General features: G+C 45.9%; 1 long non-coding RNA gene across 1 annotated transcript; it reads right to left on the bottom strand.

Annotated features, from left to right (window-relative positions):
* Positions 1-8,297: 8,297 nt before the first annotated feature.
* On the bottom strand, positions 8,298-12,889 carry LOC308474708. Its single transcript, XR_013984877.1, has 2 exons — positions 11,939-12,889; positions 8,298-8,431 (listed from the first exon to the last, which is right to left on the bottom strand). It is a non-coding gene; the product is annotated as an uncharacterized lncRNA (long non-coding RNA).
* Positions 12,890-17,422: the final 4,533 nt, after the last annotated feature.

Genomic DNA, 17,422 nt, shown 5'->3' with positions numbered 1-17,422 from the left:
TGAGAATAGCTGGCCCTCCCATGGCATATGTAGCAGTATGAAGAAGGAAACAAATAATGGAATAGAATGAGACATGTGTGGTTGAACACTGGTTCGGCTCCAGTCTCCAGGAGACTCACAGATATAATCAAAAGTTTCCCCTTATTTATGGATCATTGATGAAGGATGTTGTGGCACCCACAAGGAAAAGAATGAACAGGCTACTTGTTCTCAACAGCCCATCTCAATGGCTAGACAATATGTACCTTTCTGATGACTTCGTTTTTCCCTGAAAAGCAACCATCGAGAAAATCAGTAACTGTGTCCTCTTTGGGTGGAAGCCCTGACCAAGATGGCCAGCTGGAGTCTCTCCTTTATTGATCCCTTGAGCTCCTGAAAACTGAAAGGAGAAGTAATAATAATAATAAAAAATAATAATAATAATTATAATAATTATAATAATTATAATAATTATAATATTTATACCCTGTCCTCCCCGGCCAAAACCGGACTCGGGGCAGCTAACACCAATAAAATTACAATAAAAACATAATAGAAAAAAATAAAATAAAGCAATTTAAAATACAGGTTAAAATGCAATTTAAAATGCAGCCTCATTTTAAAAGGAGCCCATAGATCAAAACCATAAGGGGAGGGACACATAAGGGTCAGATGGAGTCCGCCAGGCGGAACAGCTCTGTCTTGCAGGCCCTGCAGAAAGATGTCAAGTCCCGCAGGGCCCTAGTCTCTTGTGACAGAGTGTTCCACCAAGTCGGGGCCAGTACTGAAAAGGCCCTGGCCCTAGTTGAGACCAGTCTAATCACCTTGTGACTTGGGACCTCCAAAGTGTTGTCATTTGTGGACCTTAAGGTCCTCCGTGGGGCATACCAGGAGAGGCGGTCCCGTAGGTATGTGGGTCCTAGGCCGCATAGGGCTTTAAATGTCAAAACCAGCACCTGAAACCTGACCCTGTACTCCACCAGGAGCCAGTGAATTTGGTAAAGCACTGGATGAACTTGGTCCCACGGCGAGGACCCCGTAAGGAGCTTCACCGCAGCATTCTGCACCCGCTGGAATTTCTGGGTCAGCTTCAAGGGCAGCCCCTTGTAGAGTGAGTTACAATAATTGAGCCTGGAGGTGACCATTGCATGGATCACTGTCGCCAGATCAGGGTGAGAAAGGTAAGGGACCAACTGCTTAATACGGCAGAGATGGAAAAATGCCACCTTTGCTGTGGCTGCAACCTGTGCCTCCATGGAAAGGGAGGCGTCAAAGGATACACCCAAACTCTTGACAGAAGGCGCTGGGCCCCCGCATATGCATGGTTTGTTAGTTTGCTTAAGGACTGTGTCACTGTTTTTTGTGCCTGATTTAAGCATGTTATTTCATGCTGGAATTAATAATAATAATAATAATAATAATAATAATAATAATTTATTATTTATACCCCGCCCATCTGGCTGGGCTTCCCCGGCCACTCTGGGTGGCTTCCAAAAAATATTAAAATACTATAATACATCAAACATTAAAAGCTTCCCGAAACAGGGCTGCCTTCAGATGTCTTCTAAAAGCCTGGTAGTTGTTGTTCTCTTTGACATCTGGTGGGAGGGTGTTCCACAGGGAAGGCGCCACTACCGAGAAGGCCCTCTGCCTGGTTCCCTGTAACTTGGCTTCTCGCAGTGAGGGAACCGCCAGAAGGCCCTCAGTGCTGGACCTCAGTGTCCGGGTAGAACGATGGGGGTGGAGACGCTCCTTCAGATATACTGGACCAAGGCCGTTTAGGGCTTTAAAGGTCAGCACCAACACTTTGAATTGTGCTCGGAAACGTACTGGGAGCCAATGTAGGTCTTTCAAGACCGGTGTTATGTGGTCTCTGCAGCCGCTCCCAGTCACCAGTCTAGCTGCCGCGTTCTGGATTAGTTGTAGTTTCCGGGTCACCTTCAAAGGTAGCCCCACGTAGAGCGCATTGCAGTAATCCAAGCGGGAGATAACCAGAGCATGCACCACTCTGGCGAGGCAGTCCGCAGGCAGATAGGGTCTCAGCCTGCGTACCAGATGGAGCTGGTAAACAGCTGCCCTGGACACAGATTTGACCTGTGCCTCCATGGACAGCTGTGAGTCCAAAATGACTCCCAGGCTGCGCACCTGGTCCTTCAGGGGCACAGTTACCCCATTCAGGACCAGGGAATCCTCCACACCTGCCCGCCTCCTGTCCCCCAAAAACAGTACTTCTGTCTTGTCAGGATTCAACCTCAATCTGTTAGCCGCCATCCAACCTCCAACCGCCTCCAGACACTCACACAGGACCTTCACTGCCTTCACTGGTTCTGATTTGAAAGAGAGGTAGAGCTGGGTATCATCTGCATACTGATGAACACCCAGCCCAAATCCCCTGATGATCTCTCCCAGCGGCTTCATGTAGATGTTGAAAAGCATGGGGGAGAGGACAGAACCCTGAGGCACCCCACAAGTGAGGGCCCAGGGGTCTGAACACTCATCCCCCACCACCACTTTCTGAACACGGCCCAGGAGGAAGGAGCGGAACCACTGTATAACAGTGCCCCCAGCTCCCAGCCCCTCAAGACGGTCCAGAAGGATGTTATGGTCGATGGTATCAAACGCCGCTGAGAGATCCAGCAGAACTAGGAAACAGCTCTCACCTTTGTCCCTAGCCCGCCGGAGATCATCAACCAGTGCGACCAAGGCAGTTTCAGTCCCATGATGAGGCCTGAATCCCGACTGGAAAGGATCCAAATGGTCCGCTTCTTCCAGGCGTGCCTGGAGTTGTTCAGCAACCACTCGCTCAATCACCTTGCCCAAGAATGGAAGATTTGAGACTGGGCGATAGTTGGCTATCGTGGCCGCATCTAAAGATGGTTTTTTAAGAAGCGGTTTAATAACCGCCTCTTTCAGCGGGTCTGGGAAGGCTCCCTCACGGAGGGAATTAACCCTTCTGAACTTTCCTCTACTTGTGCTGTGGTCCCTCTAACTCCAAAATGACTCTTGCATTTGACAGAATACCAGCCAGCTGGTGAGTGGTTGGGAGCATGTCTTTCTCAATCAAAGTAAAGTTTAAAGCTCCCAGTTGATCTGTTGAAGTCCCATCAACGACCTAAGGAAACCTATGTCTTCAAATGGAAGCTTGATTCAGAAATGATGGAGATAGTGGAATCGGAGAAGACTTCAGTGGTTGAGCACTAGTTCTGCTCCCCTCTCCATGAGGCTCAAAGATATCATCAAAAGAGAACAAAAGTTTCCCTTTATTTATGGATCATTGCTGAAGGATATCATGGCATCCACAGGGAAAAGAACACACTGGAGATGATGGTGCTGCTTGTTCTCATCATCCCATCTCAATGGCCAGACAATGTGTACAGTAAGTCTCTCAGATGGGGTCTGACCCCTGGAGATTCATCAGAGGCCCTGGCTGCGATGGGGCTGAATACTGGCCAACTGGCGTCTCCCCTTTACTGAACCTTGGAGCTCCCAAGGACTGAATGGGGAAGTGTTTTACTGTACAGTCATACCTCATGTTACGTTTGCTTCATGTTACGTTTTTTCAGGTTGTATCCTGCAGCGACCCAGAAGTACTGAAAAGGGTTACTTCCAGATTTTGCCGCTCGCACGTGCACAGAAGCGCCAAATCGTGCCATGCACCTGCACAGATACGGTGCTTCAGGTTGTGGGCTTTTCATGTTGTGAACAGGCCTTCGGAACAGATCCCGTTTGCAACCAGAGGTACCACTGTATCTTGTGCATGCTCTGTTAGTTTGCTTGAAGACTGTTTCATTTTTGCTGTGATTGCCCCCGACTTCAAAATAACTCTTGCATTTGACAAAATACCTACCAGCATGCCTTTGTCAGTCAAAGCAACAATTGGGAGCTTAAAACATCATGCATGTCATCAAGTGTAGGACACATGGGCATGGCTTGGCCAAAATGGTAGGTCTGGTGGGACAAATTAGACCCAGAGGCTAGAGGGCAGCTCACCTGCAGCCAACACACTGCCTTCCTGGTTTGATGATGATGATGATGATGATGATGATGATGATGATGATGACACATGGGGCTCATTAATCTGGGAAGGTAGTGCATCTAGGAGAAGGAAAACTCTGATCCTAAACCTTCGCTGCCTTTTGGGATATCTTCAGGAGAAGAAAAGAGCTAAGGAATAAACCCTACAGAAATCCAGAATGGCGTCCCTAAATCTCTGCATTTGCTAATCTGCAGGCATCCATCTTGGGTCTGTAAGCTCTTTGCTCCAAGTTATTTAAGAGAATGGATGTGTTTATCTCTGTTCTCCAGTAAACAGCCTCAGGCTGTTGGAGGTTGTTTGGGGAAGAGGCGGGGATTTTATTTTCAGTTCAGGATGCAAGATATTTGTAATCTAAGACAAATATGTTGGGATAAGTATAAGAAATTGTGCAACGAACTGCATGCAACTTTTATTGCTTTAAGCTGTTTTGGAGTTAAGTTCCATAAGCAAAGCTTTTGAACCATATTTTTGGGCTAGAATTTTTTTATTTAAAAGAAGAGCGGGTTTTTATTTATCCAGTGGCTTCCATATGCGCAATATTGATAACTGCAATACATGTAACTGAAGTGGGGGGACTTTTTTAGCCCAGCAGGCACATTTGCAAGCAAGAGATATTATCACAGTTCAACGACATATTCTTGCCAGGCAAAAGCACTTGAGGAGGGTGCAGAGCAGAGCCAGTCTTGTTGAGAAGACATGGCCTGGTGAACAAATCAGCATGAAAGATGATTGTGTTGGCCGCTGAGAAGAGTCTTCTCTCTTGGTTGACATGCTTCCTTGTCCTCTTGTGCTGCTTGAAGCCAATCAGAGTGGAGGCAGGGAATTAGCCAGTGAGGAGACTCTTCTACCCTTTCATGCTGATTGGTACTGAGGGACAGCTGCTGTTGTGGGAGAAGGCAGGCATGGTACAATCAGCAAGGAGGAGTGCGGACTTGGAGATGATGATGATGGAGAGAAAGTAAGCAATTAACAGAGTTTGCAAAGAAAGAGGGGGTCAACAGCGAGCATGATAGCCAGCAGGAAGGAGAGGAAGAGGAGGAGGATGTGGTGAACAAAGAGGATACCAGTGAAGGAGGAACCACAGAGGGGTTTGGAGAAGGCAGTGGAGACAAGTGAAAGTGGAAATGGAGGGAGGAGATAGGAGAACTTGGGCTGAAGGTGCTTCATGGCTGTTGCCTCTCTTTGCTGCAGGAGCCAGCTGAAGAAGACCAATGGGTTCAGCATCTGGTGGGGCGGGGTGCAGGTGCCTCTTCATTCAGACACAACAGGCCTATAATGGAGATGTGTGTTATCTTTGCACTTTCCTTGGGTGCATGCTGGCCAATCTTTTGGAGGGGGCAGCATAACTAAGCAGCAGGAGAAGAAGAGGACTTCCGGGTTAGCGCCTCCGGCAATGGCGGATTTCCTCTGATCGGGAGGAATCCGCTCTGTGGAAATCAGGGTCTGGCCGCCACGGCAAAGGCGGAGACCCACTAAAAACCACAGGCGGGAGAAGCCTGTGGATGTGGGATTCGGCTGGCACCATTTGCGCCTCCCCTACTCGCGGGGAAACCCGGTTTCGGGGATCCGGAGCGACGTGGGGTGAGTGGCGCGGTGCTTCGAATCGACTGCTTCTTTCACGGAGTGAAGCCGCATTGCTGTTGCCGGAGAGCGCTGACTTTTTCCTGTGAACAATTGGACTTTAAACAACTACCCGTGAGTAGAACGGAAAATTGGATTTTCAAACATCTTAATTTGGCATCGAAACGGGGAGGTTTCAAAACAGGAAGTCCGCCTTCCCCTTTTGTAAATAGACTGAAGCAAAAAGGCTGCAAGCTTAAGTCTTGGAAAGCTTTTTATAAAGGATTAAACTTCCATCGGCTAAAATCATCAAACCCCCCTTGGAAGCAGGAGGAGAGGGGGGAATCTTTAGACTGTGTAAGCCTGCAGGTGAGAGTGAAAAAAGTCAAACTACCACCGCTCTGAACCTGGAAACAGGCTGCTAGTAAGACTGAAGTTTTGGATATGCTCATTGACTGTGAATAGATTGTTTCTTGACAGTAAGTTAAAGAAGAGAAATACATTGTTTCCATTGTCTCCTTCTGCGTTTAAAAAGGAGTGAAAGTATTTGAAAACTGAAACTAACCTTATTGCTTGAACTGTGCTTAAAAGGATTGATACAATAGAAATTGTTTCCCTCTAGAGGAAGCCTTTGAAACTGTTACATGAGCTGAGCTGGGGGAATTTCCAGCTGCAAGATAAGACTGTGAGAATTTGGGATTGACCTTGGACCGTTAAGAATGTTGACAGAAGAAGCCTTAGTGGTTGCGCTATGTAAGATTAATGATTCAATGGAACAGCTCCATAGGAAGACGGATGTGATGATTATAAAAATTGATAACTTGGAACAAAAAGTGACTAACTTGGGACAAAAAGTGAATATTAATACAGAAACTACTCAGGAATCGATACAGGGATCTACTTTGACATGGCAAATTGAAGAGAAGGCTGGGGAGAAAGTTGTTGTTGTGGAATCTAAAGTAGTACAAGTGGAGAGGGAGAGAGCCCCAGCCTTACAGATGCAATTTGATGACTATACTATAAGTTGATGCCTTTTATGACTGAATTTAGAGAAAGCCAGACTTTGAGGATTGGAGCCCTGCTTGGACGGGAGAAGGAAAGTTGGATAGATCCCTTCATGCAGGGATTTATTGAACTTTGGGACCTGGACTTGGGTCAGGAGGAGACTGGAGTTGTGGGGACCGCTAGACTTGGAGGAACTTTGAAATACGACTGGAAATATCCTTTGAATTTTAGTTTTAACTATGGAGATTTGGTTGATTTGTTGAGAAGGAATAAAAACATTGCTAGGTGGGAATTTCCCCAAGATCTACTTTTCAGCATCAAAGGAAAGAAAATAAGAACAAGATCAGGAGAAGACAAAGTAAACTGCATGTATAAATATGAAGAAGACTTGCAGAAGGGACTTGGAAAAGAGTTAAGAGCCTCGGACAGAAGATCACCAGATTGACGGACTATATGGAATTGACAGAAAGGACTGGCAGAATCCGAGACCAGGGAGAAGAGACGGTGGAAGAATATTGGAAAAAGTTTAAAATCTATATATGGAAATAATGTAAAATTAATGAGTGTTAGAAAAATGTTGGAAGGAAATTATAGGCTTTAGTAGAAATGTTTTAAGGATTTAAGCATAAATAAGTATTATAGTATTAATGGAAAATAAGGTTAAAATATGTTAAGATAATTATATGACAGAAAATAGAGAAAGATGGAAAGGATTTGCTGAAATAATTAATAGAAATGGAATACAAAAAGGGAGGTGAGAGGAGGTCGATGAAACAAGGGAATGAAAGAGAGGATACTGAGATGGTATGATGTGTGATTTTTTGAACTGTTTTTGCTTTCGTTCTGTTTAATGTGTTAATGTTGTGTTGTGTATTGTTTATACATTGTACTGTATTGTTTTTTCTTTTGCTCTTTCTTCTTCTTTCTTCTTTTTTTTTCTTTTCTCTTTTTTCTCTTTTTTCTTTTTGTAAGGTTTAAAAGTAATAAATATTATTTTTTTTAAAAAAAGCAGCAGGAGAAGAAGAGTTTGGATTTGATATCCCGCTTTATCACTACCCTAAGGAGTCTCAAAGCGGCTAACAATCTCCTTTCCCTTCCTCCCCCACAACAAACACTCTGTGAGGTGAGTGGGGCTGAGAGACTTCAGAGAAGTGTGACTAGCCCAAGGTCACCCGGCAGCTGCATGTGGAGGAGCGGAGACGCAAACCCGGTTCCCCAGATTGCAAGACTACCGTTCTTAACCACTACACCACACTGGCGCTCTCTCTCTCGCTCTCTCTCTCTCTCTCTCTCTCTCTTGCTCTTGCTCTCTCTGTCTCTCTGCTTGTACTTCCTCTGGTTGGTTGGTTTTTTAACAAGAATCCCAAAATCAAAAAAAGGGAGGAAGATGTGTGAGAAAAGATGTACGGTTTTGTTCCAGCCCAAACCAAGTGGTAACAGAGGAAAAAAGAGAATAAGTTTGGGGCGAGATGAAGTGTGTTTGTGTAGTTCAATCCACTTAGAACAGAGTCTGGATGCTTCCGTTGAGGTGGCAATATAATGTAGGAGATTGCGGGTGGCCAATGCTGTGGGGAGCATATATATAACAAGATGCATTCCTGGGATGGTGAGTGATGGGATGAAACTTCAATAAGTTATCATTGCCTTCTTTCCCATTCAACCTCAGAAAGACATACCCTCCTCTGGCATTCATAACTCAACAGAACTTCAAACAAAGTATGAGACTAAAAGCCCATTTTTATTGTATAATTTCAGATGGTTGGCTGTGGCTGTGAGAGGATGACATCATGGACTCAGAACCTCTGGATTGGCTGATACACAGCACACAATTGGTTGACGCTCTTCAGTCATCTATAATCATAAGAAACAGAACATCAGAACAAGAACCAAAGAGCACATTGGAAGAGTTTATAACAAAATACTAGACTCGTGTGAGATAAATTTGGCCCAGGGTCACCCAGTAAACATCATGGCCGAGCTGAGATTTGAACTTACTCTACTTGGCCTGAACCACCACCCTGACCCTATACAGCATATTGAGATTCCCCACCTCATCTTTATCAGTAAAAAGGTAAAGGGACCCCTGACCATTATGTCCAGTCGTGGCCGACTCTGGGGTTGCGGCGCTCATCTATCTTTATTGGCCGAGGGAGCCGGCGTACAGCTTCCAGGTCATGTGGCCAGCATGACTAAGCCACTTCTGGCGAACCAGAGCAGCACACAAAAACACTTTGACGCGCTTTCGAACTGCTAGGTTGGCAGGAGCAGGGACCAAGCAACGGCAGCTCACCCTGTCGCGGGGATCTGAACTGCCGACCTTCTGATCGGCAAGTCCTAGGCTCTGTGGTTTAATCCACAGCGCCACCCACGTCCCAATCTTTATCAGTCCTGGGTACCAAAATGCCTTTCTTTGGTTCAGAAGGGGTCACTGCCATCACAATTTATAATCTGGGCTCATGCTGCAATAACTGTACATTATCCTGAAGTAAGTCCCACTGACAACAGATGGAGTCAGAGCCAACCCAAAGAGGCTAGAGAAGAAGCAATCCCCTACAATTCAAATGTCAGTTGCAGCATTTTTTTTTCTGCCCAGAGAAAGATGGGAGGGACCTTTTTTCCATAGCTATCACTCACATCAAATAGAGCCATACTTCTAAAACAGGTTGAGGATTCACCAAAGACATCTGTGAGTGCTGGAAGACTTGTTCCCTGGCCTGCAGGCCTTTTCTCACCTGGCCTAGGAAGATGGGGCCTGGACTGACTCCAGCTACAAAAGCTGAGGCTACAGACCCTTGGGCTGGGATCTTGTTTAGTGGGGGTTGTAGAAGAGTGGGGGTTTTGCTGTTATTTATATAATCTTTTTGTATCTTTGTTTTTAGATGATTCATGATTTATGTGAAAATTGCTCAATTGGATTGTGTATTTATTGTTTATGTATTTATTGTTTATGACTGATTCTTTTCAGTTTGTAATTGTGTGATTTGTTTTCGTGTTGTAAGCCACTTTGAGCATGGTTTCAACTATGGAAAGGTGGCAGCCAAATAAAATGATGTATGTATGTATGCATGCATGCATGCATTACTGTGAACTGCGGCCTTAAAGATAATAGAATAATAATTTATTATTTATACCCCGCCCATCTGGCTGGGTTTTCCCAGCCACTCTGGGCACGCTCCTTCAGGTATACTGAGCTGAGGCCATTTAGGGCTTTAAAGGTCAGCACCAACACTTTGAATTGTGCTCAGAAACATACTGGGAGACATTGTAGGTCTTTCAAGACCAGTTTTATGTGGTCCTGGCGGCAGCTCCCCGTCACCAGTCTAGCTGCCGCATTCTGAATTAGTTGTAGTTTCTGGGTCACCTTCACCTCTTTGCCGCCACTATCACCACTTGGTAGGCTCAACGTTGAGCTCTAACCCGTGTCCGGTCCGATTCAAAATGAGTTTTCCGCCACCAGCTCTCTAGCCATCTCAGCGATTGTTTCATCGCCCTCAGCTCTGGAGAAAACCATGGGGCTGTCCAGGCTTCATGCAACTGAAGAGGGTGCTTTGGAGCCAGACAGTCGATAGCCCTGGTTACCTCTGCATTCTAGCAGGCCACCAGGGAATCAGCTGAAAGGCCATCAACATGGGATAAAGCATCCCCTACCACTCTCTGGAAACCATTTGGATCCATTAACTGGAGGGGGCGGACCATCCGAATTGGTACCACACCTTCCCACTGGCGGAGGAAGGCGGGTGGGGTGTGTGTGGTGCACACCGGGTGTCAGCCGTGAGGGTGGGTGACATCACCGTGCCGCCACCCCCCACACTCGCTACATGCGCGGCACCCCCAGACGCTCACTGCGCAGGCGGTAGGCTGCTAGGGATGCTGCTGCTGCATGCGGCTAGTGGCGCCCCTCCAGAAACTCACCGCGTGGGTGGCAAGCAGCTAGGGATGCTTGCCGTGTGGGCATCTAGCCCCACCCCACGGGCCGGCTAGCCCCACCCCCGCCCCACTCCAGGAGGCGGGACAGATAGCTCCGCCGCTGCACCTCCCTGCAGAGGGGAAGGGTCGTGGAGAAGTCCAGTTGCACCAGGAAGTGATCTGACTGTGGCACTTCTTTTGTTTTTTGTCAGATTACCTACATCAATAGAGGTAGACACCAGGTCTAAGGCATGTCAGCACTATGAGTTGGGCCAAACTTATTCAGGGACAGCCCCATGGAGGCCATGCTTTCCACAAAGTCTGGAGCGGCCCCTCATAAGGTCATGTCAGCATGGATGTTAAAATCCCCTAGGACAACCAAGCTAGGTGTCTCCAGCAGAACATCCACCATGACCTGAAGCAGCTCAGGCAGGGAATCCTTGGCACAGAGAAAAATCTTACAATCTACTGCAGCAATAGAGCCCTGTACCACATGTCCCAATATTTTGGGTCTTAGTGTCACATGGGACCTTATTGCAAATGCCTGGATGCTTGGCACACTTCTCTAAACAGTTAACTGCCATGCTGATTTCACCACCTACTCCGCAACTCTCCTTATCCTTTTCTGTCCTCTCACCAGGGCCTCTGAAATTAGAAAGTTTCCACTCTCTTCAATCAGTGGTTTTCAGTAGACTTGTATCTTAGTACCAACAGCCAGATGGGCTGGATATAAATAATAAATTATTATTATATTATTATAACACCTTGAACTTGGGTCTGTGGCAGATCTGCACCAGTGCAAATCCTGAAAGCAGGGTGTTATATGCCTTTTACTGGAATCAAACAACTCAAATCATAGAGCACCACCATTCCTTCTCATTCACCTTTTTTGGATCCTCACTCCCACATGTTCTGAGCATTGCTAAAGATGCTACTATACTGTCCTTTCACACAAAAATTGGCATACCCGTTTGCTTCAGCAAACTCACTCCTACACAGGCATTCTCTCAGATTCTTCTTCACAGTTCCCATCATACTCCCAGTCTGTGTCAGTGTTTGTAAAAAGCAAAAAAAAAGAAGGAAAGGGTTCTGACCTCCCTTTGTCTCCTCAGCCTGGTCCTCGGACCCTTGTCTGCATAAAAGAGTCCACAAGAATATCCTTGCAGAGTTTTATTCTTAAAAGTCTTTGTGCAAAACACGACTGAATAACTATACACACCAGCACTAACCAACCAACCAACCAACCAACCCAAACACCAGCCTCAGCACAAACTAACATTTCTCACTTATATATACAACTTGCTGCAAGCCGCTGACTCATGCTGACCCAGCTTTATTCGCATTAAAGAAACAGCGGCCATTTTAGCCGTGACAGTCTGGACCCTGCATTCCATTTAATGCAAGACTGATCTTGCTGATCACAAATGAGCACTTGAAGGAAACTTATCTTACTTTTCACAGCAGTAGATGTTGTCATGTTTTTGGCATATCACTCTTCCAGACCATTGCTTTTCATCTTCACCGCACTTATCCTTGCATTTGCCATTACACAATGGTTCTGGATATATATTTCAAAAAGAGAGAGTTGGGTTAGATGAGCAGCTAAGGATGGTGAGCTGGAAGCTGTTGAATCTCATATCCCTTAGCCATGTCCTCTGACGAAAATCTCTTGATTGCAGTTTTCTATATGGGCTGGTTCAGATGTCCTATTCATTCAGCATTCATTCTGAATTAATTACACAAAGCTTATGCTGAGGTTAGGTTATATCTTTTTAAAAAAACCGAATTTTCATTCCAATTCATTTGTTGGAACACAATGAACATTCATCCTGACTTGCTTGAAAGGTTTTTTTATATGATTTCACCTTAATCTATTATCCAGCCCACATTTCCATGCATTATCCCATCACTTTCCTAACCTCAGAGAGTCAGTTTCCACTTTTAACATGGATTTGTTCAACCAGGGCAACAAATAACTTATTATCCAGTTTAATTGAGCAAACCTAAATCTCTCACTATGTGTTTGAACCCCTCTTCCAAAATACCAGCAACCCACAGGCACCCAAAATTTCTTGTTTTTCCTACCTTAAATTTAGTTCACCACACCTCTCCATCGGTTTGCTTTCTTTAAGCTCTCGTGAGACTATATCACCATTTTGAAGATCTCACGAGAATATATCCGCATTTTAGCACACATTTCTCATACACATTCTTGTATAATATTTTAGCTTTGGTGCCCCCTATATTTTGGGGGTAGGGGCCAGCCCAGCCAACCACGCCCATGACCCAAATGTGTGGAGCCAAAGCGTGGAGCTGAATGTGGCACGTCTCCAGCAGCTGGCTCCTTCTTCTCCTGCTGCTGCTGCAGAGGGGAAGCAGGGGCGAAGCAGACTCCTGCTGGTGGCAGTGTAGCACCCTGCTTGTGGTTAACGCTTAGCTGGAATGAAATATTCAACGCAGCAATAGAGAAATTAAAATAATAATTTATTTGTCAGACAAATAAATGAGAGGCACAGTGGTATATGGTTACCAAGCTCTGGCCTGGTCTCCTGCCATTATGGCCAGCACTTATATTCCCTCAGCCCAGCCCCCTTGCTCCTCCTTTGGCTGCCTCTGTCCAATCAGCCTGGTTGAATTTCCTATTGGCTGATTGCTATAACCAATCCTAAAAGATACACCCATTTCCTATTGCCTTTTATGGGATACAAAAAGCTATATATTCTTCTATCTATAAATGACAAATAAGCAGTCATATATCTTACATTTGTCTCAACAAGGAACCTTAACAAGCTCACCTCTTGCCCTCCTTGCCCTATTGCCCTCCAAAACAGATGGTTAATAGTTTTAAATTTTTATCTTAAACAGATGTCAGAGATCTTGGGTTCACATTCTCATGCATCATCAATGAAAGATCTCCTTTTTGGAGGTCTTTAAACAAAGGCCTGACAACCATATGTCAGGAGTGCTCGATGGCGTCTCCTGTCTGGCAGGGGGCTGGGCTCGTTTGCCCCTCTGGTCTCCTACAGCAATATGACTCTATGAAATAAGAATTTAACATTTCTTTCTTTCTAGATCCTTTGCATAATTACATTTAAGCCAGTATATTTCATACATTATCATAGATAGCTTTTTAGAAGAATAAACCTTCTCAAAGTAAAAGGAAGGAATAGTTTACAGCCTCAAAATAAAATAGGAAAAAAGCCTCTTCTTCTGTTTACACTCCCCTTCTCCAGCCAGTTGCTTTCTTTTCCATTTGCTCTTGGCCTTTAACCTTAGGAAGATATGGCTCAAGTTTAATGGGAGGCACATGATGGGAGGCACATGGTTTTATTTTACTATTTACCAACTCTTAATTATGTAGGGTCAGTGTAACCTTGCTCTCAGCCTGTAATTCCCTTTTTACGACTTTGAGAATTGTTTTCTGCTATAAATCAGGGGGCCCCCTTGTCCAGGAGGATAAACATCTTGCCAAAGTACTTAGGCAGCTGGTCTTCTGCCTGGCATAAAACATTTGAAAATCTTTAAGCTCATTTTAAAATACAGACCCTAATCAAACTATAAGCCTTGATAAAAATGCAGGCTATGATTAGATGCCTCAGCAGTGCTAAGAGGAGGGGGAAGCCACTGAGCCACATGGCTGCCACGTTCGGCTCTGCTCCCGGCTCCTCATGATGCCTCTGGCTCTAACAATAAAAGTTAAGTCACTCATACGATGCTCCATATTGTGGGTGGGGAGGGGGTGTATAAGGCTGAAAGATCTGAACCAGGAACATAGTTCAGTTTCTTCAGCTATTTTATACCAGCTCTATTAAAAGCAAATAGCAGTAAAAAAAATAGGGCTGTACATGCCCTCCCCCTACCCACCCACATGAAAAATGAATCCAGTGTCTAATTCAGCACTTTAAAGGTAAAGGTAAAGGGACCCCTGACCATTAGGTCCAGTCGTGACCAACTCTGGGGTTGCAGCGCTCATCTCGCTTTATTGGCCGAGGGAGCCGGCGTACAGCTTCCGGGTCATGTGGCCAGCATGACAAAGCCGCTTCTGGCAAACCAGAGCAGCGCACGGAAACGCCGTTTAGCTTCCCACCAGAGCGGTACCTATTTATCTACTTGCACTTTGACGTGCTTTCGAACTGCTAGGTTGGCAGGAGCAGGGACCAAGCAACGGGAGCTCACCCCATTGCGGGGATTCAAACCGCCGACCTTCTGATCGGCAAGTCCTAGGCTCTGTGGTTTAACCCACAGCGCCACCCGCGTCCCATAATTCAGCACTTTAGATCAGCCCTAATCCAATATGGAATGATATGGTGCCAACTCTACCAGGATCCTCACCCCAGAAAAATTCAGGGGCAACACTAAAGCTTAATTAGCATTTTAAAACCTAATTAAACATATAGTCAGGATGTGGAGGAAGGAGGACACATTGCTGGGTGCTGCTATACGAGGGGGGTCAACTGGACCCCTGTGAAAGCAGGCTTGAACTGTCCACATAGCTCTTTCAGTGCATGTCACAGTCTAAGCAATATGCCCCTGTACCATACCTGTGGCCCTTACTAGGAAGGGAGAGAAGAAGGAGAAGATGAAGAAGAAACCATAGATCAGGCAAGAGAGCTTCATGGCTGAATCAACTTGCTGGAGATTCTGAGGAGGGAACAGAAAGTGCTCCTTATTTATAGGCCATTGAATGACAGCAGTCCATCGAGGGACAGAGGAGGAGTTTGAAGTGCAGGTCTGTAATGTTGGGGTGGGGAGGGGCCTTTTTCTGTCACATTCCCATCTGGACAGCTTTCAGAGGGTGCACAATGCATTAAACAAAACCAGGAGACACCAACAGTTGCACACAGCGATGCAGTTGGGCATTTTTAGAATCTAGATTTAAGACCACATGAACATAAGAAGACCACGACTGCATCAGACCGAAGCATCCTGTTATCACAGTGGCCAGACAGATGTCTGAGGGAAGCCCACAAACCAGATATGAGTATAGCAGCAACACTCTCCACTCTCCACTCTCCCAGCTTCTGATTCCCAGCGGTTGGTATTCAGTAGTGTTGTGCTTAAACTGGCCTTCGAGGTTCTCCAAAGCTTTCTTCCAATGTGAAAGAGGTTTTCCAAGGTACCATGGGTATAACATAATAATAATAATACTAATAATACTAATAATACTAATAATACTAATAATAATAATAATAATAATAATAATAATAATAATAATAATAATAAATTAATAATATTTCCCCAGCCACCCTGGGCAGCTTCCAACAAAAGATTAATATACAATAATTCATCAAATCTTAAAAACTTCCCTAAACAAGGCTGCTTTCAAATGTCTTCCAAAAAGTCAGATAGTTGTTTATTTCTTTGACATTTGATGGGAGGGTGTTCCACAGGGTGGGCGCCACTGCCAAGAAAGTCCTCTGCCTGGTTCCCTGTAGCTTTGCTTCTTGCAATGAGGGAACCGCCAGAAGGCCCTCGGCGCTGGACCTCAGTGTCCTGGCAGAACGATGTGGGTGGAGATGCTCCTTCAGGTTTACTGGGCCGAGGCCATTTAGGGGTTTAAAGGTCAGCACCAACACTTTGAATTGTGCTTGGAAACGTACTAGGAGCCAATGTAGGTCTTTCAGGACCTAGAGAATAACCCCATAGTTTGATCAAGTCAAAGACCCATCTTGCCAGAGGTGGATTGAGAGTAGTGTAACCAGTTTGGCCACACTGGGTGCCGGTGCCATGGGGAGTGCCACAACAATGATGTTGAATGGAGCACAAGAGGTGGGAGTGCCAAATTTTACTATCACACTGGGTGCTGCTGAAATTTGAGAGCCCCAAGTCCACCACTGATCTTACCCAACAACTCATAGCAGCCAAGCAGGTGCCCACAAGCCTGACCTGACTGCAGCAACATTTTCCCCAATTGTGAGTCCCAGGAAATGGCAATCAGAGGCATCCTGCCCTCAACTTAATGCTCCTACAGGGCCCCACTTATTTAACTTGCAATGTCTACTACTTCACTTAATTCCCAGTGCAGAAAACCAACTGCTTCTGAGGCCCTCCTAGTCACTGTGCTGCTGAGTAGAGTCTTGGACTTCTGCCCCAAAGCCCAGTCTTGGTGGCACCACTAGTTGAACCCAGGAACTTCAGCTGGCAAATGATGCTCTCTGACCCTGAAATAAGGCCCCTCTCCACAGATGGCAATCTGTAAATAGCCCATGAGGAAGCCGTTGCTAATAGTCCATGAACGATCAGGATGCAGCTTGAAGGATACAGTGTTCTCTTAAAAAGCCACTATTAAAAATGTATGCAATAGTGTATTCAAGCATGTAGTTCCTGATCACCTGCAGGCATTTTGAGAGGAGGCCTATTTGCTAGATTTCTTGTAGTCTAGAGTCAGACCAGGCCTGAGGATGGCAATCAGGGTTCCATTTCTTAACAGTTTTAGCAGTAGGCTACAAGGTATGGCGGGACGCAGGTGGCGCTGTAGGTTAAACCACAGAGCCTAAGACTTGCCGATCAGAAGGTCAGCGGTTCGAATCCCCGCAACGGGGTGAGCTCCCGTTGCTCGGTCCCTGCTCCTTGGCAACCTAGCAGTTCGAAAGCACGTCAAAGTGCAAGTAGATAAATAGGTACCGCTCCGGCGAGAAGGTAAACAGCGTTTCCTTTCGCTGCACTTGTTCGCCAGAAGCGGCTTAGTCATGCTGGCCACAAGACCCAGAAGCTGTACGCCGGCTCCCTCGGCCAATAAAGCGAGATGAGCGCCGCAACCCCAGAGTCGGTCACGACTGGACCTAATGGTCAGGGGTCCCTTTACCTTTACCTTTACAAGGTATGGCATAGCCCAGGGGTCGGCAAAGTTTTTGTGGTGTGGGCTGGTTCACGGTCCCACAGATGCCACAGTGGGCTGGAGTGTGTGTGTGTAGGCATGCACGCACACACACACAC

Source organism: Podarcis pityusensis (genome assembly GCF_964106645.2).
Source record: "Podarcis pityusensis genome assembly, chromosome: 3".
NCBI classification, from domain to species: domain Eukaryota; kingdom Metazoa; phylum Chordata; class Lepidosauria; order Squamata; family Lacertidae; genus Podarcis; species Podarcis pityusensis.
The sequence above is the reverse complement of the archived record's forward strand: the minus strand, read 5'-3'. Positions and strand labels throughout refer to the sequence as shown.